At 39.5% G+C, this 24,607-nt stretch overlaps 1 pseudogene; it reads left to right on the top strand.

Moving 5' to 3' along the window:
• Positions 1 to 2,163: 2,163 nt before the first annotated feature.
• On the top strand, positions 2,164 to 23,843 carry LOC129100382 (cryptochrome-1-like; annotated as a pseudogene).
• The last annotated feature ends 764 nt before the right edge of the window (positions 23,844 to 24,607 follow it).

The following is a 24,607-nucleotide window of genomic DNA, read 5'->3' as shown; positions in this document are numbered from 1 at the left end:
TTGCCAGACAATCAGTCATTAACACTGATTCACCAGATTTAGATTTGTGCTGATGGCTTCATTTCAAGTCCACAGAAAAGGGTCCTGTGCCGTGATTGTAATGCAAAACTGGTTGGGCCAACGGAAAATAAGACTCTGAACAACTTTTGGCTCATGGGACCGAGACACTGAAATGTAGTCCAATTTAGGACACCATGGAGCTTTAAAAGCAGCTCAAGACCTACTGGTATGGGCAATTTTTCAGTCTTTAGTTTGTCTATGTTTTTATGTCTTGCTATTTCTATACACTTTACCTGATATGTTTATCTTTAAAAGTGCTATAAAAGATACGTTTGACTTACCCCGTACTCTTTATCACATCTATCCTCATTAAACAATAAGGAGAAAAAATGTAAATTATTATTTTCTGGCTTAAGATTTTCAAGTTGCTCTAGTTTGACCTTTCCGTTTGGGTCCGGCAGTTACACATTTGCTTAATGCTGCTGGTGAAACCTCCCTGAATAAATAACAGTTAAAAACTGTGTGTGGTCTGATGCTTAATTAACAATCTTAAAATACCAAAGATTAATAATTGACAGGATTTTATCACAACCTAAAACGACCAAAACACTTGTATTTTTTTAGTTTTGCCATGTAAAAATAAGCATAAAGAGAAAAACAGTCAATTGTATCAGGTTTACCAACGATGTAACATCTATTCAAAGTTTAAGTACTTTTTCTGGTCAATAGAAGAGTATTGTAATAATAAGTAATAATCAGTTTTACTTGAGCTTTATAATATCATATCACTGCAGGTGGAGGAAAAGGTTCCCATGGATGTTTTAACTAAAGAATTTGCTGATTTAGCAGAAGACGAACATCAAAACTCCAAAAGGCCTTGAGAACAGACGTCAGCACTGCAGCAGCACCTCCGAGAAGTCGCTCAAGGAGGAATAGTGTTTCTGTCCTTTACCTCTGACCACCATCGAGTACCGCAAGCAAACACACAATTGCATCATGGATTACGCTAGACAGTTTGTTATGACTGAGTTGGAAGGCATATACATGGCCTAATGTGTAAATGTCTTAATATATGTGTATATATATATGTGTGTGTGTGTGTGTGTGTGTGTGTGTGTGTGTGTGTGTGTGTGTGTGTGTGTGTGTGTGTAGAATTAACTGCTTAAAAGGTTTGATTAAAAAAAATTATTATGTTTAGGTGTGCAAAAAGGAATACTGAATGACATTAAAGTGGCAATTATGGGAACGATAAAGGAGAAGAAAAGAGATCAGATAAAGAAAAAATCAGAGGAGGATTTCAGTTAAAGCATATTTGCAATACAAAATAAAGGTGCTTGTTGTTCAGAATATAACCACTATGATTATAAACTTTTATAAAGTCTGATAGCGTTCAATTTGGAGGTATGAAGAGAATATAGCCCTGCTTTTGAAGCATGAGCATGAGTACACTATAATTTGTTTAGACTACTTCTTCATTCAAATAAGCATACATTGGATTAGCGCCATTATTCAGAACATAATGGATGTTTAATGACAGCCGCGGCTGGACTTCCGTATAACCATCAAGGAATATGAAAAATATTGTATAGCTTCCTCGATTCCCATGCCTCTCAAACGTGACCCGGCATCGTCGCCTACACGTGGAGGCCAACCGGCCAATGGAAAAATCGGATTGGATGCACGTCGCTGTTCACGTTTGACAGGTCTACTGCTGCGTTCTAACACTACAGGAAATAAGACAATCACATTTTTCTTACATATGTTACGATCCATATAGGCTCTATGGCTGAAAATTCTAGCTTCCGTTTGATCCCCCTTAATTCTCTGATTCTTTACCATAAATATATATGTGCAAAAGCAAAAGAAATGCAAATACTGCATTTATTTTGCTTTTGCACATATATATTTATGGTGAATAAAAGCGTAATGGTTCACACAGAAAAATGGTTGTCATCATATATCCTGCTACACGTAGTTATGTATTGTGTTAGCTGTTATTTTCGACTGATAACATCAATTATACTGTACAATTCTCATGCGTGGTGGACGCTGTCCGCAAGTGAGCGATCGATTGTTTATAAGAACCGTTGTGCCCTGAAGGCAGCATCGGAGAGGGCTCAGTGTACGGAGCATGCGCAGTGAGCCTTACTCTTATGAAACAAACTAGTGCAGCAGGTTAAGTGAGAGTGAAGCACAGACACCGGCACACAGCACTAACCCGTGCACCAAAACGGAAGGAGAATAAATGTTTCTTTCTTTGGGCTTGACATAAATATCACCCTTGGGGAGCCAGCACGAGGTAAGACGGGTCTTTTTGCATTTTAAAGGGTTTAGTTTTAGGGGAAACCAGCTACATAACCGCTTATATAATAATTGCTCCAGTGACCCCTTTTTGGTCTACAGAGATGTTGTTTCTGTGCTAAAGACTTCAACTTTAGGTATATATTTTGCAACGTTTGTATAAACTAAAAAAAATCCACATGATCAGCAGCTTATTGTTTTTTTTGTTTGTTTTTCCGGTATTTATTCTGGGTGAAGTTCCTGAAGTGGATGTAATGTCTGCTGCCTCCATTCAGAATAAACGGTGTGACCTAATTTCCAAGTCCGTCAGTAGGAGTCATCAAAATGCCTTGTTAAAGCAATCCTGCTTCTTCTTTTTCTTTTTTTAATAGTATGGTACTTTTTTTTTCCAAGTGCCAAATGAATTACTGATGTAAAAATCATCATTTTTTCTTTCTTTTTTGCACACAGGCTGTAATGTTTACAGTGGAGTTTACCTGCGTGATTTTCATTTAGTAAACACACATTGGGTTTAAAAAAAAAAGGATTTTCTATTATTAAGATGTATATATTTCCAAATTGTTTATCATTTATCTAATTAATTGTGGATTGGCAATACGTTTCCCATTGTCCCTTATTACAGTGCAATACTTGTAAGGCTCAAGTCAGTTCATCCCATCCTGTCCCATCCACCCCCTGTCTCTTCTCCTTACCACTTCAGATATTTTCATTACATTACATTACATTACATTACAGTCATTTAGCAGACGCTTTTATCCAAAGCGACTTACAATCAGTAGTATATTACATATCATTCACCCATTCACACACTGATGACAGGAGTATTTCAGTTATATAAAGTAATGTTTGTGTTTCAGGGTATTTGTAATTTGGAGTTGTGTCTTTCTAAATTTGCGGACAAGACATGAGTAGGCTTGTCTTTAAACCTGAATGAATACCTGTTGGCAGTAAAAGTTGTAGTGTGATCAGCAGCCGTATCCCTGAGAGTCAGCGGTCACATTGGCTGGTAGAGTATCAGGTCCTTAATGCTTAAATGCCTCAGTATCTGCCCGTAGTCAGGCTTTGTCCCAACTTGACTGCGGTCCCGTTTAAATGCTTCCTCTGTGTCACACAGAACAGGAACAAATTTCAATCAAAATTGTCATTCATCATAGTTACTGAAAAAATATTATTCGCAGGTAAAGACTGTATTAGTCTTTTGAGAAACACCTCACTCAGCCCCTTTGCATGGTTCCTCTCTTTAACAACATATATTCTTTCTGCTGTGTGCTCAATATAAGTATGTTAAAAGCAATTCTTATAGAATATTGCTTATACTGATCATCACTGCAAAAATAGACAAACAGTAAAATGGGGGGGGGGGGGGATACGCATGGAGCTTCTGGTTCAGGAGTTTCTTGTGGTTATCACTTTAAGGGTTAAGGTATTTGTACAGGCGTCTCTAGCGTAATTTTCACTATAAATAAATACAAATTTAAAAGCAAAATATTATAAGTAGGCAGACTGAACGGGTGAAATCACATTAGTGCTCATAGGAAATATTGATATTGCACAAATAAACTTATTGACTTTTGTATATATGTATACAAATGCTTAAGAAATGTCTTTGTTCTATGGTTTTTCTTACCTTTGCCTGCCTGTGTTGACTCAGTTAAAGGCGAGTTTTATTTGCCTATTGGGTCTTTTTCAAAAATCTCCAAATGACTAAAAATGTCTCTTCCTACAATTTGGCTGTGGTGATCTGATAGTGTTCACATTGTCCTATTCCTGGCACATCCCACACTGTTGGCAACTGTTACAGCTTGGATGCTTCAAATGATCCCTCCTGCAGGGACACATTGAGTTTTGTACTGAACTTTGAAAAAAGCAACATCACGTTCTTTTCTGTACATTCAGCTCCAGAAAAGGAGCACATTCAGGCATCTCTTCACTACGTTTGCTACGACCAGATCTGACGTGATTCTTCTTCTTTCTTCTTCTTCTTCTGTCAGAAAAAAATGGCTCCAAATTCCATCCACTGGTTCCGGAAGGGCCTCCGTCTCCATGACAACCCAGCAATACTGCAGGCGGTGAAAGGGGCAGGCACAGTGCGCTGTGTTTACTTCCTGGACCCTTGGTTTGCGGGCTCGTCCAACGTCGGGGTCAACAGGTGGAGGTAAGATGATTCAAATTTTCTATTGTTATTATTCATCCATTTTAAGATTTCTTATTCTGGGGACATTTTTATGGCCGTACCGAATGTCTTTTTGTCTATTTACATTCAAAGGTTCTATATATAGTTTTCTAATGAAGCCTTGAAGGTCTGTCATCACCTTAAAAAAAACCCGAATAAATAAAATCCTCAACTTTAATAACTTGATTTATCAGACTAAATGAGTAGCTAAGTATTTTCTTTAATGAAGGGGAAGTTTGTCTGCTTTGCCCACTCAGCCGTTATCAAAAAGCAGTCATGCTGGTTTCCAAAGAGAGCTTATCAATACGGTTATGAATAATGAAAAATTTCAATTTTTTTGAAGTAGACCCTAGTTCTGCGAGGTGAAATTACCGGGTTTTTTTAATGGATTCTAGTGGCCTGTCTGACGGCAAGATCACGCAGCTGCGGATATTGAAAATATATTTTATACGTAGCAAGGTCATCAAGCAGAAACCAAAGGCAAGACAGATGGGACATTTTTTTTAGATGGGCTTGGGAAAACAGCATTTTGACTATAAAACACAAGTGAATGTTCGCATTTTTTATAAAAAAAGGAACCCCACTGGAAAGCTACACAATGATATAAAAACCTAAAAAACAAAGTTAAAAAAATGGACCCTCATCAGTGCATGCCTCCCTTTGTGTGAGGTTTGTGTAGTGAATTTTGGAAATTATTTAAATATATATTTTCAATAGTGTAGTGCACCCGCAAAGAAAAAAACGTATTGAATTTCAATGTCAGGGTTATGAATTAAGATTCCAACTATTTAGCTTTGTGCTGTCTGCACCTTAAGTAGTGATATTTTTGATGTATCATCTGATCACATTATAGTACCATTAAGGCATTTATTTTGTCTTTAGTTTTTGGTTCCCCACCTGTTGGTCACAAGGAAAACCCTTATAGGTAGAGAGATGTTTGTGCTACACAGAATTATAATTATGAATTATGTCCATATCAGCTTAAAAGTTGATGTTGTGTCAATGTGCTTGTTTCCACTGTCCCTAAGTGGAGAAAAAAAATCAGTTATTAATAGGTTTAGAGAATAGTTGGCTTACACCACATCACACCGTATGTATTGATAACTTCAAGAAGAAACACAAGCAATAAGGGATAGGGGAGTAAATAATGTGTACAGTGTCTCAAATTAGGAATGTGAATTTCACATATTTTATTCCATTTGTAATATAAAGATGACAGTCAGTTAGAGGGGAACTGCTGGATACTGGGACTCACATAATGACTTGTTTAGAGGAAAAACTGGAGTCCAGCGAGAGAACCACAGAGCTGCAGTGCTTCAACACACAACTTGGTGTCAGCATTTCTCTGCTTTTGTAGCATTAATTGTTGTAGCTAAGGCTTTAAGATTTTGACTGGTTGACGGGAGCCGTTTGCTCATTGCCTTCATTTCTGATCTTGTCTTCTGCTCCTACATGAGTCTGAATTTGGATTCAAGAAATCTATCATTAAGACTTCTTTTGGTTGAATTTTTAAATACACCAAAGATGACCAAAAGAAAAAAAGACACATTCATTTAGGTGAATTTAGACAAAATAAATAAGGGTTCACAGCTTTGACCATGAATCACCTGCTCAGCTGGCTTCACAGCCACAGGGTGCCCTTTTTGTTTTAGTCTCTGCTCACATAATCCCCATTACATATAGAGGTCAGGTCAGCTGGTATACTTAGGATTTGGTGACTGGATGAACAGGTTACAAGTGGCAGGGATAAAGGGTGTGTGTGTAAACTGTGTGTGTGTGTGTGTGTGTGTGTGTGTGTGTGTGTGTGTGTGTGTGTGTGTGTGTGTGTGTGTGTGTGTGTGTGTGTGTGTGTGTGTGTGTGTGTGTGTGTGTGTGTGTGTGTGTGTGTGTTGTGAGATAGAGCCCGGGTATATGGTGATTTTACGTGGGAGCTGAGTCTGTTTATAAACCATCATATGTGCTCTACAGGGAACAAGAGTCTATACCACTCCATCATTCATTGCTCGCTGGTCCGTTTTGTTCTCTGAGGTGGTAGCTGTGTTTCACACACTGGGGTCGTCTATATTGAAGTCATTGACCTAATGATATCCAGCTGATCATTGTACTAAAAATGGAAATGGACCGCGGGCAGGAAAATTACATCAGTGACGCACATCCAATCCAAACAAACATGTTTAGGCAACTGGTGAACAGAATGCACTCCTTTTTTTATTTCTTAATATTGACATTTCAACTTCATAAATCTAACTGATGGCAGGTCAGCTGGCCTTCACAAATGTTGTGCCTTAACTGTTGTGCCTTAACTGGTGGGTAGTATGCATCACCTGGATGCAGAATTTGAAACTAGCTTTTTTTGGGTCGAACAGATAACTTAAGTTTGAAGCTGAACGTGCAAAAAAACTTAAAAAAGAAATAAAAAAAGTTATTAAGCAATACATTCACATGTACTTAAGTTGAGTCTTATTACAGTCTTAGGGATTTTAGCGGTTCTTTCAAAATTATTCTGGTTTTATTTCTCTGAGGGTTGCTGTTTTAATCTTAAATGAAATATGTAGCCTTGTTCATATTGAGTGTGAATGGACTTATTGTATGTTGCTTACAAACTATGAACCAAAATAGCTGTCCAACCTTTAATTTGCCGCAAATAGCATCATTATTTTCATTTATTTCATATTCATTGTCCTGGGACGTTTATCTTGGGAAAGCTCTTGAGTCTGATCATTTTCCCATCTTAAAAGAAAAGTAGGCATTTGATGCTACTTATTATCAATTGAAAGGGGCAGAAAATTGCTGAATGTTCCCGACTTATCTGGGTTAAGGCACTGACGTACACACTGCTTTCATGACTCAAGGCCACGACAACCCTTTTTATCTACAAAAGCTAAAAAGCTGCATCACTGGTCTCAAGAGGATGCTCTCAGGTCAAGTTTTGAGGTGTCCATTATAGCCAACACAGGCTCGGACAGTAACACTTAAAGCTGTCCAGCTGCCGTGACACCTGCAGGTCTATTTATGGCAGACCATCATCCAATTAGAAGTGTTATTTTTACCTTAAACTGTAACTTAAAAGGTCTCATCGGTCTTATGTTCCGGGATTTAAAAAGTTCAGAGAAGAGAATAATTAAAAAAAGAATTCCTGTAACACCAAAGTACAGTAGGATATAATGTTAGCAATATCTTTCTTACTTTAACAGTCAGCAAGGAGTTAGTTAGCGGTATTTCATTATTTACACATGCTGATAATTCCTCAGTACTTATATCTTTACTGTTGTTTACTGATCCTTTTGGTTATTGGACTTGCTGACAGATATTACAATAATAATTTCACAGTTGATGTAAATAATGTAAACATTACTTAATGTTAACAACTTCACCATTTAAATGCCTCTAAAGGCTCAAATGCTGTAACAATTTAAGTTGAATTCTTTTGGGAGACCAGGCCTCTGCCACTACCAGAAATTTCAAGTTTTTATCTTTACAAAATGTAACAGCAATCATTTTGTAGGTTTGTCATAAACTACATGCTATTTATCACGTTATCTGAAATGCCTGTTAGTAATGAAAGTCGTGTTTTTAAGTACTTGTTCTCTTGTTTATCGTCTTGTTGGCCCATTTCCTCTATGTTCTAAGGGACCTCATGTAAAGGTCAGAGATTATAAAAAAAATAAAGTTAAGGGCCATGTTGGATTGCCAAATGCTGAAAAAGCTCTGTATGTTATGCTTATGTGACTACAAAACAAAGTCAGATCTGAATTGATAACTCCTTAACTGGTGTCCTCACAGACAAACACCAAAGTTCAGTCAACATCTATAGATGTAGTTATAAGAACCCATGGGACGGAAAACAGTACAGAAGGCCTTCTAAAAAAAAAAGGTTTTAACCACAGAAATTCTACTTAAAATACATTTTGTCATTGCACATATTATTTATTTAATCACAAATCTTCTGCCATTGAACGTCGCTTTAATGACAAAGAGCCAGGGCCAAAGTGAACAGTCAACAGACTAACAAGTACTCTGAAAAATCTTTTTTTTTTCTATCCAGGGGAAAATCTGAGAATGGTCTGTACAAGAGATGTAGGCCAGTGTGTCAGTGCATAAAACTTGTGAGTGGTTATGTGATGGTGACCTACTTAAAGGGAGGCTTTTTCGTGTGGCTTGTTACTGACATACATTAGCTTGAAAAGTAAGTCGTTATTCATTATCTTCTTAAAGATGCAAGATCGGATGTTTACACATGTCATCAGCTTTTTCTCTACCGGTGACTAAGGTTACCAACTACCCTTTTGAAAAATTGGATTTCATACTGTTGCATCGTCAAAAGTAAGGCCCAGGGTTATAATCTCTCGTCATCTCTTAATTATGTGTCTATTTGACCCGTTAGTTGTTCTAGTTGTCTTTAAAGTTGAGTGTATGCAAATTTGACCTTAATGATTACTCTGCACATCAGTGAATTCAGGCTTGGCAAACACTTAACAGATTTCACTCCTTATTTATGCACAAATTTCTGCAACACAAATCTGAAGACCTAAAACTACTCTACTGTACATGTGTGCAATAAATATTTTTCTATACATTTTAAAGGAAAGGAGTATGGTTGGCTTGAACTTAGTAAAATTTAATTACATTGCATACTTCAACTGCTTAACCTAATAAATGGGTTTAAAAAGTCAATATGAATCAGATTTTTAAATTAGTTTATTTAACAAAGTCAAACCCTTGTCTTACACATATTATGGTGCTTGATAAACTGTCTATTCGATTCTGCAGTGTACAACTCGAGAACTGACTTGAATATTCTAAAAGTCTTCAGTATTTTTGATTTATTGTTTATTTTTTTACCCCCATTAGTTGTTCCCAGGGTAACGGCTTCTCTTCCTGGGGCTCCATTTTATTGGTTACGAAGGACAAAATGATTTAATTTACTCATCCCTGTGTGAATGGGCTCTTTCAACAGTGTGAATGACCACATGGCCTCTGTTGTTTGATGTAGAATAGGAGTGTTCCACTAGAGAGAGGCCTAATTGGAGGATGTGCGGTTTTTAAAGCAGTGTCATTATCTGTGTTTCCGTTCACATATCTTCATGCGCGCTTGTAAGTATCGCATTAGAAAAAAGCTGTACGGAAACGGCAAAATTAGATAATTACTCCTCAATTTATACTTTGCAAAGAGAACAAATGTGTGCCTTCCACAACTAGAAATCAGGTTACCCGGCTTTGGGATTGTGTTATGTTGTAGCAGTCCATGCTGAGTGTGTGTGTGTGTGTTCTACCAGATGTAGGCCAAAGCAGTTATATAAGGACTGATGTATGACACACACACACACACACACACACACACACACACACACACACACACACACACACACACACACACACACACACACACACACACAACTAGTCAGGCAGCCAGGAACACCAACAGGAAGTTGCTACCTAGCAACGCACACAGAAACATACAGGTGAACATCAAAGGCTCACATAAGTGGAAGCATGTATTAATGCTCACACATGAGCACACACAGACATTCATGTTTGGGCTCATGCTCATTTGCAAAGACACATGCATACAAAAGGTTTCAATGAATGCATGTGGGCATACATGTCTATTCACTACACACACACACACACACACACACACACACACACACACACACACACACACACACACACACACACACACACACACATATATATAACATCTGACAATATGTCACCCAGAATGATTTGATATTTTAATGCTTTTTGTCCACTGAGATGGACATTTTTAAACCTGCTCATGGTTTGAATACAGTTTCCATGTTATTGGAAGACTCTTTTGGTAAAACAGCTTGACTGTTTCCATGAACACCTTTTTACTTTTCCGAAATAATGTTATTGGGAATTTGAGTGTTTCAATGGCCTTAGGAGTTCTTTATTCAGTAATGCGTAGAAATTAAATAAATTAACAGAACATTTTAAAAGTTGTATGTGTGTATGTGTTGGCTGGTGCAATTTTAGACTTCTGACCATGTATTTAAAGACAAACATTTTTTGGGTGAGCTGATCTCAGTGTAACTCATTCCATACCTCCGCATGAAATTACTTAAATGTGCCTCAACAGGTAGTAATAATGTTGCAAAAGTATTTTAGCCATTGTTTTAACAACATTTTTATTCATCACAGATTGCAAAAAAATTGCGGAAAATATGGTTGTTCTCAAATGCCAAAAAACCTTTCATAGCTGTTACCAATTAGGCAGGATGGACGAATGGGGTAAATTGTGCAAACGTGATTTTTGTTCATGTGTAATGTAAATTATTTGTTAAATGATACCATAACGAGATATTAGATCGGTGCATAATGTCGGGAACTCACATATACCTGACCGAGCAGTCTAGGTGCATCTAAAGCATTCCCGATACTGGTATGGAAGCTATTCTATATGAAATACCCTGAAGTATGTCATCTTTGATTTTCAAGCTGTCAAATCTTAATCCTCCTATCATTTTTTAAACGTGGTTAAAGAAGTCATATTCTCATGATAGTTTGTCTTGTTGACCAAGAGTGTGCATGTCATAAGTTTCATAACGTTATTTCTCTAAATAATTAGAAATGTGCAGAGCAAACCCAAAGGGGGGCCACAGTATGAGCTGGTCTATAAAAAGACCAACCCAGAGGGTCAGTTTGGGACGCTCCTACACAGGCTTCAGAACTGTTTCTAGCTCATAAGCAGGCACGTGCCTTAAGTGTGCGGATTGGGAGCAAACGGAGCTTTGCATGTGAACGAGCCTTCCGTTGGTTTAATGATCAGGCTAACGGGGTCAGACAGGAGGAAACAAAACTCAGCAGAACATCGTGTGGCTGCCTGGCTGTCTGTTATGCTTGTCGTCCGTCTGCTTTGTCAGTGAGCCTGCCAGATTTTGCTAATGATTGGGAGTGTGGGTCAGACACAACACACCCTAGATGGGTGGTAGTCAATGGTTTGACTTCTGGTAATGAAGCCTGTTAACAGGCTGAATGTGCAGGTTGTGGAAGCAGAGGAATTATAGTGATGGAAATAAGTAATTATTAGCTTGATAAAATCTTAAATAGTCAAATCAACTACTGCAATAACTCTTTTGGCCACTTGGGGCAGCGGAAACTAGTTGTTTACACCTCATTGCGATATCATCAAAAAGACACTAACTGTGACGATATCACACAAGCAATGTTGTTTAAAACAGTTGATAGATTGATACATTATTTTGTTGGGCCAAACATCTGTGCCCCAAAAAATATCAAACACAACTGCAGAAGAAACAGTAAAAGTATAACAAAGGCCGGACCAAGAAGTTGGTCATTCACACTGTATAATGATGTAGCAAAAGTCAAAGACAAATTTGACGTGTTTGACTCATGACTCTAAAATATTCTCAGTAGATCAGTAATACATGTGTTGTTCACCTCCTATCTGTCTTCCCTCTTCAGGTTTCTCCTCCAGTGTTTGGAGGATCTGGACGCCAACCTTCGGAAGCTCAACTCTCGCCTTTTTGTCATCAGGGGCCAACCAGCCAACGTGTTCCCGCGGCTCTTTAAGGTCAGCATCAACAGAAAATTGCCACCAGCTCTGATAATCTCATTTGAACAAAGTCCTTTTATCAAACTCTTTCCAGCTTCTTAAGCATTTTTTTAAAGCATTTCAAATGTTCTACCGTTGGGTTTTGGACTGTCTGTCAGATAAACCAGCGTTTAAAGATGTCAGACTGATATCCATCTCTCTCTGTCTCAGGAGTGGAAGATCTCTCGCCTAACCTTTGAGTATGACTCAGAGCCTTTTGGGAAGGAGAGAGATGCTGCCATCAAGAAGCTGGCCATGGAGGCAGGGGTGGAGGTCATCGTCAAGACATCACACACCCTCTACGACCTGGACAAGTAAGCATAATACAACAGCTTCATATGTACACAATGTCGGATTGTTTTAGTGAGTTAAAAAATGTTAACTCGGTTCAAATCTGTTCTTTTTTGAATAAAATCCTAAAGTAAGGATTGTATTAAGAATATAAACCAATCACCAGATTAATATGATAAGAAGTTGATTCAAATCACACACCAAAACAGAACGCTTGTGCATAAACTGTCCACTTTACTTCTTGCATGTTATTTTTGAAATGAGTTCTATTTGTTCCTTTGCTGTACCTAATGAATGTTTGTATGCATGTTAATGTAATTATTTTCTTTTTTAAATTAACCACTTTTTGTGAGAGAAATGTTTAAGTTTCAGTGTGAGCGTCATGTCTCAAAGTTTTTGTTTTACTTAGTTAAATACTCAATTTGATTTAGGATTAAGAAATTTGACCAGTCCCTGTCTCCCTTCCTCCCAAAGGATCATAGAGCTGAATGGCGGACAGCCTCCTCTCACCTACAAGCGTTTCCAGACTCTGATCAGTCGCCTGGATCCTCCCGAGATGCCTGTGGAGACACTGTCGGACACCATGATGGGTCGCTGCGTCACCCCCATCTCTGAGGACCACGGAGACAAGTACGGGGTCCCGTCCCTGGAGGAGCTGGGTAAGAAAACAAACGCACACACCTGCACTTGGACAGTTATAGACCTGGTGTAGGCAGCAGGAGGAGAACCCCTCAAACCAACCCTGCAGAAACAAACATGTGGCTTGCCATGAACAAGGCAGTGTTGAAGATAGACTGACAGATAATTTGGTCCCTCATATGTTATATGCACTAAAGATGGTGGAAGGCATTTCAGATTTATTTTTACTCGTTCAGAATTTTATTTTCTCTGTGGCGGTAAAACCCATTAAAAGAGGTTCAGTTAAACTGGATGTCCTAATGATCAGGCCTGACTAACTGTAAAAGATATAAACAGATTAGAAGAAGCTTGCTAGCCTTGCATCATTAAAGGGATAGTTCCGACTTTTTTGTAGTGGGATTGTGTGAGGTACTGATCTCTAGTCAGTGTATTACATACAGTAGATTAAAGAGTTTAGATAAACAGACAGGAGTACTGATACATAATCTCCAGAATTATTGTTTTATATTCAGGCCAAACTCCTAATGTGATAGTTGTTAAATCTCAGAAGAGCTTTGTCAAAATAAAAGATTAACTCTAAAATTAGAAATACTAGAATTAAATTTTAACTACAGTAAATGCATTAGGTGACACCTAAAAACGGACAAAATATTAAAAAGACCTATGATAGATTTATACAAAATGAAAATCCCTTCCATGATTAACATGCTCATTCAACCCTCCTCCTCCATTAATCAGGTGACAAGATCACCTCCTTCACGCTTCTATCCAGATGTCATGTTTCCATTCACAAAAGGTTAACGGTCCATTCATACAATTAATTGCACTTAAGCCATCTGTGGCCTTCACCCTAAATAAGATATTCAGGGATTTAGCTCTCTTAATACCATCAGTCAAGATGTCTGGTTCCCATTCACAAAAGGCCAACTCTCATTCAAACGCTTACAGTATTGCAGCCATGTGCTGCTCACGCCTGCACCCAGTGTTCCTGAATTACCCCGTGAGTCAATTTGACGTTGCTGGTAATGCTTTTAAGGAGTTATTATCTGGTTTGAGGCATGCTGATAGCCTGGATGAAACTACACATTGTTGTTATTTTAGTGTGCTTGACAAAACTGAAGGATTGTTGATTCCTCCAATATACAAGTGCAACACTGTTGTCAACCAGGAAGGTGATGCAGATGATTGTTTTTCAGGCTTTGACACCGAGGGCCTGCCTACAGCTGTGTGGCCGGGAGGAGAGACTGAGGCTTTGACAAGGATAGAGCGCCATCTGGAGAGAAAAGTCAGTACTGCAACCTTCTGTTTTTAGGCTCCTGCATGCTTGAAAGTTAATCAGAGAACATATTTATGATAGTTTTAAGTGACAGAAACACACTTTCATATATCATTTACGCAATATTATTTTTTAATATCACGGTTATCATCAAGGGCACTGTCGCCTCACAGCAAGAGAGGCCTGGGTTCAATTCCCGGGCTGGACAACCTTCTGTGTGGAGTTTGCATGTTCTCCCCGTGTCAGCGTGGGTTCCCTCCGGGTTCTCTGGCTTCCTCCCACAGTCCAAAGACATGCAGCTTAGGTTAATTGAAGACTCTAAATTGCCCGTAGGTGTGGATGTGAGTGTGAATGGTTGTTTGTCTCTATATGTCAGCCCTGCGACAGACTGGCGACCTGTCCAGGGTGTACCCTGCCTTCCCCCATTGACAGCTGAGATCGGCTCCAGCACCCCTGCGACCCTTAACTGGATAAGCAGGTTACGGAAAATGGGTGGATGGAATGGATGGAAGGTTATCATCAATACTGGTATATCATGACACCCTAATTGACATGCTTTTATTTATTTTTTATAATATTCTTTAAAATGTCTTTTTCCAGGCGTGGGTGGCTAATTTCGAGCGTCCCAGAATGAATGCCAACTCACTGCTGGCCAGCCCAACAGGCCTCAGCCCATACCTGCGCTTCGGCTGCCTCTCCTGTCGCCTTTTCTACTTCAAGCTCACTGACCTCTACCGCAAGGTCAGTTTACAACTCCTCCAGTGTAGTTCACTTTGAGTGAAGCTGTTTTCTATCGGCTCCTATGGCAGTGTTGAAAACGCTTTTTAGTCCTATATTTTAGTCCTATTTAAAACATGGGTTAGTGGTGCACTACAGCTCCTTGTGGCTGAAAATTAAAACACAAACACTTTGAAAAGTTATCCTGATCTTAAAAAAGAAAGAAATCACCTGCCTAAAGAGTAGCTACAACTTTTTTCCTACATAGTGTCACACAAATAACAATAATTTGTTTTCCTCACTTGCCTGTCAGGGCTTCTATAAAATGACTAAATAAAAAATTGAGAGACTAAAACATATTGCTGTGGTTACTAAAAGAAGTGCTGCTTCATTACAGCTCGGCCAGCAAGCTTGTTACCCAAATATGTACCTGTTTTATAAGATTATTTTACCACCTTAATATTCTTTACTTCTCACAGTGTCTTTTTGGCCTAATATTCTCTATTGTTGCTGTGATTATTTTAACCCAGGTGAAAAAGAACAGCTCCCCTCCACTCTCCCTGTATGGCCAGTTGCTGTGGCGGGAGTTCTTCTACACCACAGCAACCAACAACCCACGTTTTGACAAGATGGAGGGTAACCCCATCTGCGTCCGCATACCCTGGGACAAAAATCCTGAAGCACTTGCCAAGTGGGCCGAGGCTAAGACAGGTTTTCCCTGGATCGACGCCATCATGACTCAGCTGAGGCAGGAGGGCTGGATCCATCACCTGGCCAGGCATGCAGTGGCTTGCTTCCTCACCAGGGGGGACCTGTGGATCAGTTGGGAGGAAGGGATGAAGGTGAGAATGCAAGAATGTTCAGTACAGGGGAATATCAACAGAGCATTTGAGACTAGACATAAACTGCATAATGATTGTTATCACCTACTTTTGGCTCATTCAATTTTATTGAAAATTCCTGTTTCTAAACAAACACTAGCAGCGAATTTATATGACTGCGTATTCGGTCCATTGTAGGTCTAAAAGAGCTGCATTTAACATTCTGAACTATTCTGCTAAAATAGCAGCAAAAAAATATTTTATATGTAAAGATATGAAGAAGTCCTTCTCCCTCTGTGTGTTTTTTTTTTTTTTTTTTTTTTTTTTAAACAGAGCTTTCCCTTGCTTGTTTACATAGCTGGGCATGAGTGGTTTTAGTGCATGTGAGTGCATGTTTTATTGTCCCACACTGGTTGGCTCTCAGCTGCTTCTCTGCACTGCTTCCATAGGGACGTTACATCTGATAATGCCCCCCCACCGAACGCGTCATTGCAGGAGTGCAGCATCAACCCACTGCTTCACCCTCAGGCACTTTTGACGTAGTTTGCCCTGTCAGCACAATTTGAATCAGAGCACAATGCCCTGATTTGCAAAAACCTCAATAATTCTTTTGACATTTAAGCCACAAATGTACGGCCCAAAAAAAGAAACATTTACTAATTCAATCTCATGGTTAAGTTGTTTTCAAGTAAATCCTGTTTTATTTTACTTATAATATTGCCACTCTCCCCAGGCTCCTTATCTATTTTTTTTACTTACAACGGCTCTAACATGCTGTCGCACATTTAGGCCTGTCAGTTTCATTTTTAAATCCGAAATAAAGCAAAGACACTTCATTTCCCATTGTTGCTTCAGAGTCCAGAAAAATGTTGACCTCAAATATATCTATCAGAGTTTGTGTTACGTCCCCTGAAAGTTCTCTATAACCCATGACACTTAAAGAAACTTCTGCATCAAGTGTAAAACAAACATCTGGAGAAACCCTTGTTTTTTGTGTGGCAGGTCTTTGAGGAGTTGCTTCTAGATGCAGACTGGAGCGTGAACGCAGGCAGCTGGATGTGGCTCTCCTGCAGTTCATTCTTCCAGCAGTTTTTCCACTGCTACTGCCCCGTGGGCTTTGGCCGACGCACCGACCCCAACGGGGACTTCATTAGGTGGGTACCTATCCCGGTGTCACCCCTTGGTGCCAACCACTGACCTCCCATCTGGATGGCACCCTTTCTCCCTCTGTCTCTCTGGACTACATGCTTACAGGGAAACCCATTGGCACTGAGAGAGCAAAAAGAAACTCAGAAATGCTTTTCTAGACAAAGAACCGGACACATATCTATGCACATGTACAATACAATATTAATACAGGTTCAGTGTATCAAAGAAGCTTTAAAAATGAATATTGGTGATAGGTTGAGGGTAATGTTTTTGAGAAGGGGTTGCTCTAAAGTTACAGATTTTCTGAATTCTATATATTTGTCACAGGGTTTGTTTACATGAACTTTCAGTATTATTTTTAGCACTTTTTACTTGACTGACATGAACTGAGAACAGGACCTTTTTAGATTAAATGTGGATGGGTGGGGTTCAATACAGTCTCCTTTCTAACCGCGTGTTACAGTAAGACGTCTCCTAGCATCATCGACCTAATCGACAGGGATCTCTCTAGCCACGGGGCAGTCTGCCCTGTGTGTTGGTCCACTAGGCCCACCACCACCCCCACCCCCTTCCTCTGTCCTGTCCGTCACCCTTCTTCGGACTCGGTAAGGTCAGACCAAGTGCAGTAGGTAGGTGGCCTTTGTTCGTCACATGGAGCAAATCCACGACAGTGCAAGTGTAGAATATTCACCATTTAGGACTGCATCGGTATGCTTATTACCAGGTTGTCACACCCTCAGGAATCAGCTGGCGAAATTCAAGACATACACTTAGGTATTGGTCCTTTGTGCAACAGTATGGACATGAGTGGTTTTGTCTACTTCTTTTGGACTGTTGGTACTGTAAGATGTTTACTTCTCTATCTCGTTGCAGTGAGTGTGTCATTGGATCCTCTCTTAGAGGATCACACTTTTTGTCTGTGGTGTGGCTGCCATCACACCGATTTATAGTAAATGTTCGGGACCACAGCCCCTCGTTTTTCTACCGCGTTGTGAACTGTAGTCCTCATTGTGCACTGTGATGGTAACTAACTTCAGTGCAGTTGTAGAGGGACTTTGTACTCTTTAGTCTCATCTATTTGCCATACTTTGCAGTGTTAATGTTAATGTTAATGTTTTTTTGTTGCTTTCCATTATGTAGTAGTTATTTTCCATAATACTTGTCAAGACAAGCATGCTCTTATCAGTCACAGTACCTACGTAGGCTGTAAAATGAACACAATGATTCATTTGTAATGTTGACAGTAGTAAAACACCTTAATTAGCATATTTTCAGATATACGCATGATTATTCATGAGATTGTGAAAAATACAATTAAACTAAATACCTTTTGAAATAAACACAGTTGTAGCTACTTAAGATTTTTTTGCAAATACTGTAAGATATTGGACACTTTTTTCCTAACCTTTAGAAATAATGTCCTGCATCACCCCTGATTTACTCTGTAACCTTTCACTTCGGGCTGACACAAGCCTGCAGATCTAATGTCTCCTTGTGCTTCCAGACGATACTTACCTATCCTACGAGGTTTCCCTGCTAAGTACATCTACGACCCATGGAACGCTCCGGAGTCGGTGCAGGTGGCTGCCAAGTGCATAATTGGCGTCCATTACCCGAAGCCCATGGTGCACCACGCAGAGGCGAGCCGGCTTAACATCGAGAGGATGAAGCAGATCTACCAGCAACTGAGCCGATACAGGGGATTAGGTAGGAGATCATTGAATTAACAAAACTGCAGAGCCATGCCGGCTGTCCTTTGAGGCTTCAAAGCCTATTAATAGTGTTACAAAGTAAACCGATACTTATTTTGAACGCCTTAGGCTTTTTTTTTCCGATGAGTTGCTCAGATGTGTCAGCGGACGGATGTCTGTGTGCACCATTTTCTTGGGCACCCACGTTTTTTCAAATCACTTCACCACCCAAGCTTTCTTTTATGTGAAAACATACTTAATATATATAAACTGTTTCCTATTCTGAAATGGAAACAATTACAGACTTTACCCCCCTGGAATTCTGAGGAATTATGTACCGTCTCCTCAGGGATGGGTTAAAAGAAAGCAAATGTTGTGTATATATGTAACAATGTATATATGATCAATAAAGCTGATTTCATTTCATTTTTTCCTTTTCATTTAAAAAATGTTCAAGATAGAAAAATAAATATGTATTTTGGTCTTTCAGGCCTGCTGGCGTCAGTGCCGTCCACCAATGGGAATGGAAATGGAGGAATGATGGCCTACTCTCCTGGAGAGCAGCAGCCAGGGACCAACAACAACTCTCATTGTAAGTCAATTTTAAAAAATGAAAGGGTTGTCACACATTTCCTTGCCATTATGGTTGGTGCCCTCATAGAAATGGTGTGGTAAATCCACTCATGGCAAGCAATCGCAAATGTTCATCTGTGTTATTCTTTTTCAAGTGCCTGGAGTGTCGGGGAGCCCTATTGCAACGGGTAACGGCAGCGGGAGTATCCTACTCAATTTTCACAATGAAGAACCCATGGAGCCTAGCAGCAGACGACTGCAGCCGCATTCAGCAACAGCAACAGCAACAGCATGGTAGGGCATGTCCAGAATCCAGGAAATCACATTGTAGGATTTTTAATGAATTAATTGGTAAATTCCTCGGTAAAATAAGTATTTGGTCACCTACAAACAAGCAAGATTTCTGGCTCTCACAGACCTGTAACTTCTTCTTTAAGAGGCTCCTCTGTCCTCCACTCGTTACCTGTATTAATGGCACCTGTTTGAACTTGTTATCAGTATAAAAGACACCTGTCCACAACCTCAAGCAGTCACACTCCAAACTCCACTATAAGCAGCTTGGTAAGCAGCTTGGTGTGAAGAAATCAACTGTGGGAGCAATTATTAGAAAATGGAAGACATACAAGACCACTGATAATCTCCCTCGATCTGGGGCTCCACACAAGATCTCACCCCGTGGGGCCAAAATGATCACAAGAACGGTGAACAAAAATCCCAGAACCACACGGGGGGACCTAGTGAATGACCTGCAGAGAGCTGGGACCAAAGTAACAAAGGCTACCATCAGTAACACACTACGCCGCCAGGGACTCAAATCCTGCAGTGCCAGACGTGTCCCCCTGCTTAAGCCAGTACATGTCCAGGCCCGTCTGAAGTTTGCTAGAGAGCATTTGGATGATCCAGAAGAGGATTGGGAGAATGTCATATGGTCAGATGAAACCAAAATAGAAGTTTTTGGTAAAAACTCAACTCGTCGTGTTTGGAGGAGAAAGAATGCCGAGTTGCATCCAAAGAACACCATACCTACTGTGAAGCATGGGGGTGGAAACATCATGCTTTGGGGCTGTTTTTCTGCAAGGGGACCAGGACGACTGATCCGTGTAAAGGAAAGAATGAATGGGGCCATGTATCGTGAGATTTTGAGTGAAAACCTCCTTCCATCAGCAAGGGCATTGAAGATGAAACGTGGCTGGGTCTTTCAGCATGACAATGATCCCAAACACACCGCCCGGGCAACGAAGGAGTGGCTTCGTAAGAAGCATTTCAAGGTCCTGGAGTGGCCTAGCCAGTCTCCAGATCTCAACCCCATAGAAAATCTGTGGAGGGAGTTGAAAGTCCGTGTTGCCCAGCGACAGCCCCAAAACATCACTGCTCTAGAGGAGATCTGCATGGAGGAATGGGCCAAAATACCAGCAACAGTGTGTGAAAAGCTTGTGAACGTTTGACCTCTGTCATTGCCAACAAAGGGTATACAACAAAGTATTGAGATGAACTTTTGTTATTGACCAAATACTTATTTTCCACCATAATTTGCAAATATATTCTTTAAAAATCAGACAATGTGATTTTCAGGATTTTTTTTTCTCATTTTGTCTCTCATAGTTTAGGTATACCTATGATCAAAATGACAGGCCTCTCTCATCTTTTTAAGTGGGAGAACTTGCACAATTGGTGGCTGACTAAATACTTTTTTGCCCCACTGTATCACCACAATTTTGAAAATACATTTTAGAATGTATAATGGACAGATTGACATCGAGATTCATCCTCCCCAGAGAATGAACACTTTAGATTAAAGGGACTTCGGCCTTTTCAGTGCCTCAGCCCTAAAAACCCATTTAAAAATGGGATAAAATGTTCCAAACCTAAAGGTGCTGCATTTTACAATCTATTTATAAAAATTGAGGAACTTGAACTTTCTTGGATGCCTATACTGATTTCAACAGAAAAGGCCGCCGGTGTGTAATGGTACAAAGTAAAGGTGTATAACTACGATGCAAGGCAGCGGCGCCAAACTATCTAACTGTAACCTAAGCTGAGCATGGATCTGGCATTTGTCGCTTCGTAACATAACTGATAAAAATGTATTTGCAAACAGCAAGCTAGTAAACTGGCTTTAATGGAGCTAACAATCCAAATAAAATATAAGACCATTACAGATAGTAACATACTCTAAATATGATTGTAATGTCACGTAACTGTTTTGGCTGATGCTCGCTCGCGCCTATCGAGGTGTCAATTATTTTTTATTTACGCCCATGTCCAACACTGAAAGCATTGAAAATAGCCTCCTGGCTAACACTGGCACATTTAAGACTTCTGCTTTAAAATCAACTATATACCTGCTATTTAAAAAAAAAAAAAAAAAAAAAGCTCGCAAAATTGTTATTGTATCAGTTTATGAAACTCAATTTTGAGCCAGCTAAAAAAACACCAAGTTCAAAGTTTGTTTGACGTGTCTGTTTCAGGATACCACTCAGTGCCAGAAGCCAGCCAAACCATCACCAGCAGCCAAGTCTACCACGAGTTTGCTGTGCCTCAACACCCAGGTAGGAAACCGGAAGTGTCTGGTGCCACTATGTCTCTTGTGCTTCAGGGTCTTCAGGACCAGCATTTGATGGAAATGATACGTAGCTTACCTCATCTAGTTTGTATGAATGCTACCACACAAGGGCGACTCTAATCAACAAGATGAGGTTATTTCCAGTGGAGGGAGATCACAGAAGATTCACCTAACTAGTCATCACATTTTACCTACACATCCACCTAGTAGAGTGTTTCAGATAATGATAACGTTTTTCTTCTTGCCTATTCGGACGTTCAGGACTCCTCCTTCACAGCAGAGGCAGTGTCACAGGAAAGCGGGAGCGTGAGTCGGAACGAGAAGGGTCGGGCGAGAAGGATCCGGCGTCATGCTCCGTGCAGAAGATGCAGAGGCAGAGTGCAGAGGTCAGACTACTTCTCATTATAGTACCCAATGTCTTTTATGGCACTTTAATGTCACTATTGATGACATTCATATATTGAATGAAAATACAATGTGGCAATTTCCTTATGTTTTATGTTATGGTGGAGAGTAGAACGCTTTCGTATATTGTTGACATCATTTTTGAAAACAGTCTGAACTTTACATATTTTGTATGTGCGTTTGTGTGTGTTTTTCTTTTTTAAAACAATAACAATTCAATTGTAGATGCTTTAATGCCGCTGGTGTGTGTTGCTCTTAATACTTCATAACACATTTTAAATGTCAATGTGGAGATAAGCAAGTTTAAATCTCCACACAGTACGGTAAATCTATCCATAAAATAGCAGTGAAAGTTGGAATGACAATAAATATAGTGACATAGCAACCAGACAATAAATGGAGACTGTCAGAGTCATCTATGTAAATTTCAGCCTGTCATGAAGTTGCCATGCTCACAATAAAAAATACAAAACAGGCGTTTGGATTCAGGTCACTATAAAGGACAATTGTTTGAGTATGTCGTCAAAGGTGAAGGAAAACAAGGAGTCACAACCTTTCAGTAAAAAATGTTTTGAAAAAAAATAAATACAAGTTAAAATGAGGTGTGCTTAGTTTTCTCTCTGTTAAATACTGTCTGTGTGTTTTCCCTACTTTCCCTACAGACTACCTAGAGCAGGTGGTGGTGAGACTGAATCCACATTAGGGTCACCATCCACCCAGCAGAGAGAGGAAATCCCAACGTTGCCACCTGTTCTCCAAACACACGCAGACATGCCTCCTCTTCAAACAGCTTAAACTGCTCTCTGTCTTTACAGTCAGACAATTCCCAGAGGAGAAAACTCAAAGGTGAAAATGTGATTTTTGACACTTTCGAAAAGGGCTTTAACATCATAGAGTCCATCGACCTCAGACCTCTTGCAGTTGCGTACAGACAGGACAATTGTGACGACCTCAGAGGAATGTGCAAAGAAAGAAAACGCCTCAAACGTACAGCTAGATAACAGTATTTATAAAAAATATACTGTGTGAACTCTAGTAATGAAATCTGTAATTTTTTTGTAAAGCTGCAAAAAACCAACTCCATCAATCACCTTGTTTGTTCTTTCATACACAGATGTAAAACCAGGCTAATTATGTCAGGGATAATGGAAATAATTTTATTACAGCTTTGTATTATCTTCGTCCTTAATGTGCTGCATCTCATAGTGCTCACTAGGAAAACACCATCACCTCCACACATGCTGACCGGTCAGTCTCACTCCAGGAATATGTTGTTGTCACAAGTGTAATCTTAACATTGGAAAAATTGTGTTTATACTGATATTTAATGTTTCTGTTTCTCATGTTGTACAGATGAAATGTTTGTAAATATGACAATTAGAGTTTTACCAAGGTTGTTTTTTCCAGATAAAATATTGCCATCCAAAAATGAAGTACGCTGTTATACTAATCTTTAAGCCACGGATAACCAAACTTTTCTGAATGTGGGCCATATACAGAAAAATGAATCAATCAATGAAATACTTTTGAACTCTAATACAGTGCATGTTCTAGGTGCCCACTTAAAACATAACGATGTCATGTGTAAATCTGTAAAGTTAAAACAGGCAGAAATTGGTTTCACTTCATGACCTAAGGGCCCCCTTAAAACGTTACGATGTAAATGTTAAGATGTAACAAACGGAACACAGATATGGTAAAATATTGGTTTCTGTGCTAAGATAATTTCACTTAATTGAGTTGACAATTGGTGTTTAAACTAGTATGTGCATTGTACATACAGCGCAACTCACTAGAAATATGCTCAGGTCATATTCTAGTTTATTTTTTAAAATAGCCTCGGAACATTTAAAATCGGGAAGCTGTCAGAAATTTGGCCAACCCAGCTTAAAGCTGTATTAAACCCTGATTTTACCGGGGAAAGAGCATAAATGATGTGCAGTCACAGTAACAGCCTGGAAGGTTGTTTCAGGCAGAGTATTAGTATTTAAGAAAGTAGAGTAAGTTCTCATCCTCTCTCACTATTTTGCATGTAAATTATTATTATATTCCTTTATTGATCCCCATGGGGGAAATTCAAGTGTTGCAGCAGCTCAACTACACAGACACAGACAATAAATACACATACTATACAACTACACAGACAATAAATACACATACTATACAACTACACAGACACAGACAATAAATACACATACTATACAACTGTGAGGTTCTTTAGACACTGGAGGTCTAGTTAAAGAGACATAGGGTTGAGCGATATGTTAAAATTTAACAACAGGCCACTTTCTGCTCCTTCAACGATCGATTGCCAATATATGTGCACAGGTGTGTTTGTGCTCCCGTGGGAACAACCGGCGATGCACTCAGCCAATCGACAGTCGATATATTTGTCCATCGCCCAGCCCTAGCCAGTGAGCATAATATTC

Source organism: Anoplopoma fimbria, chromosome 12 (genome assembly GCF_027596085.1).
Source record: "Anoplopoma fimbria isolate UVic2021 breed Golden Eagle Sablefish chromosome 12, Afim_UVic_2022, whole genome shotgun sequence".
In the NCBI taxonomy this organism is placed as follows: Eukaryota; Metazoa; Chordata; class Actinopteri; order Perciformes; family Anoplopomatidae; genus Anoplopoma; species Anoplopoma fimbria.
Note: the sequence above shows the minus strand (reverse complement) of the source record. Positions and strands in the feature narration are given on the sequence as shown.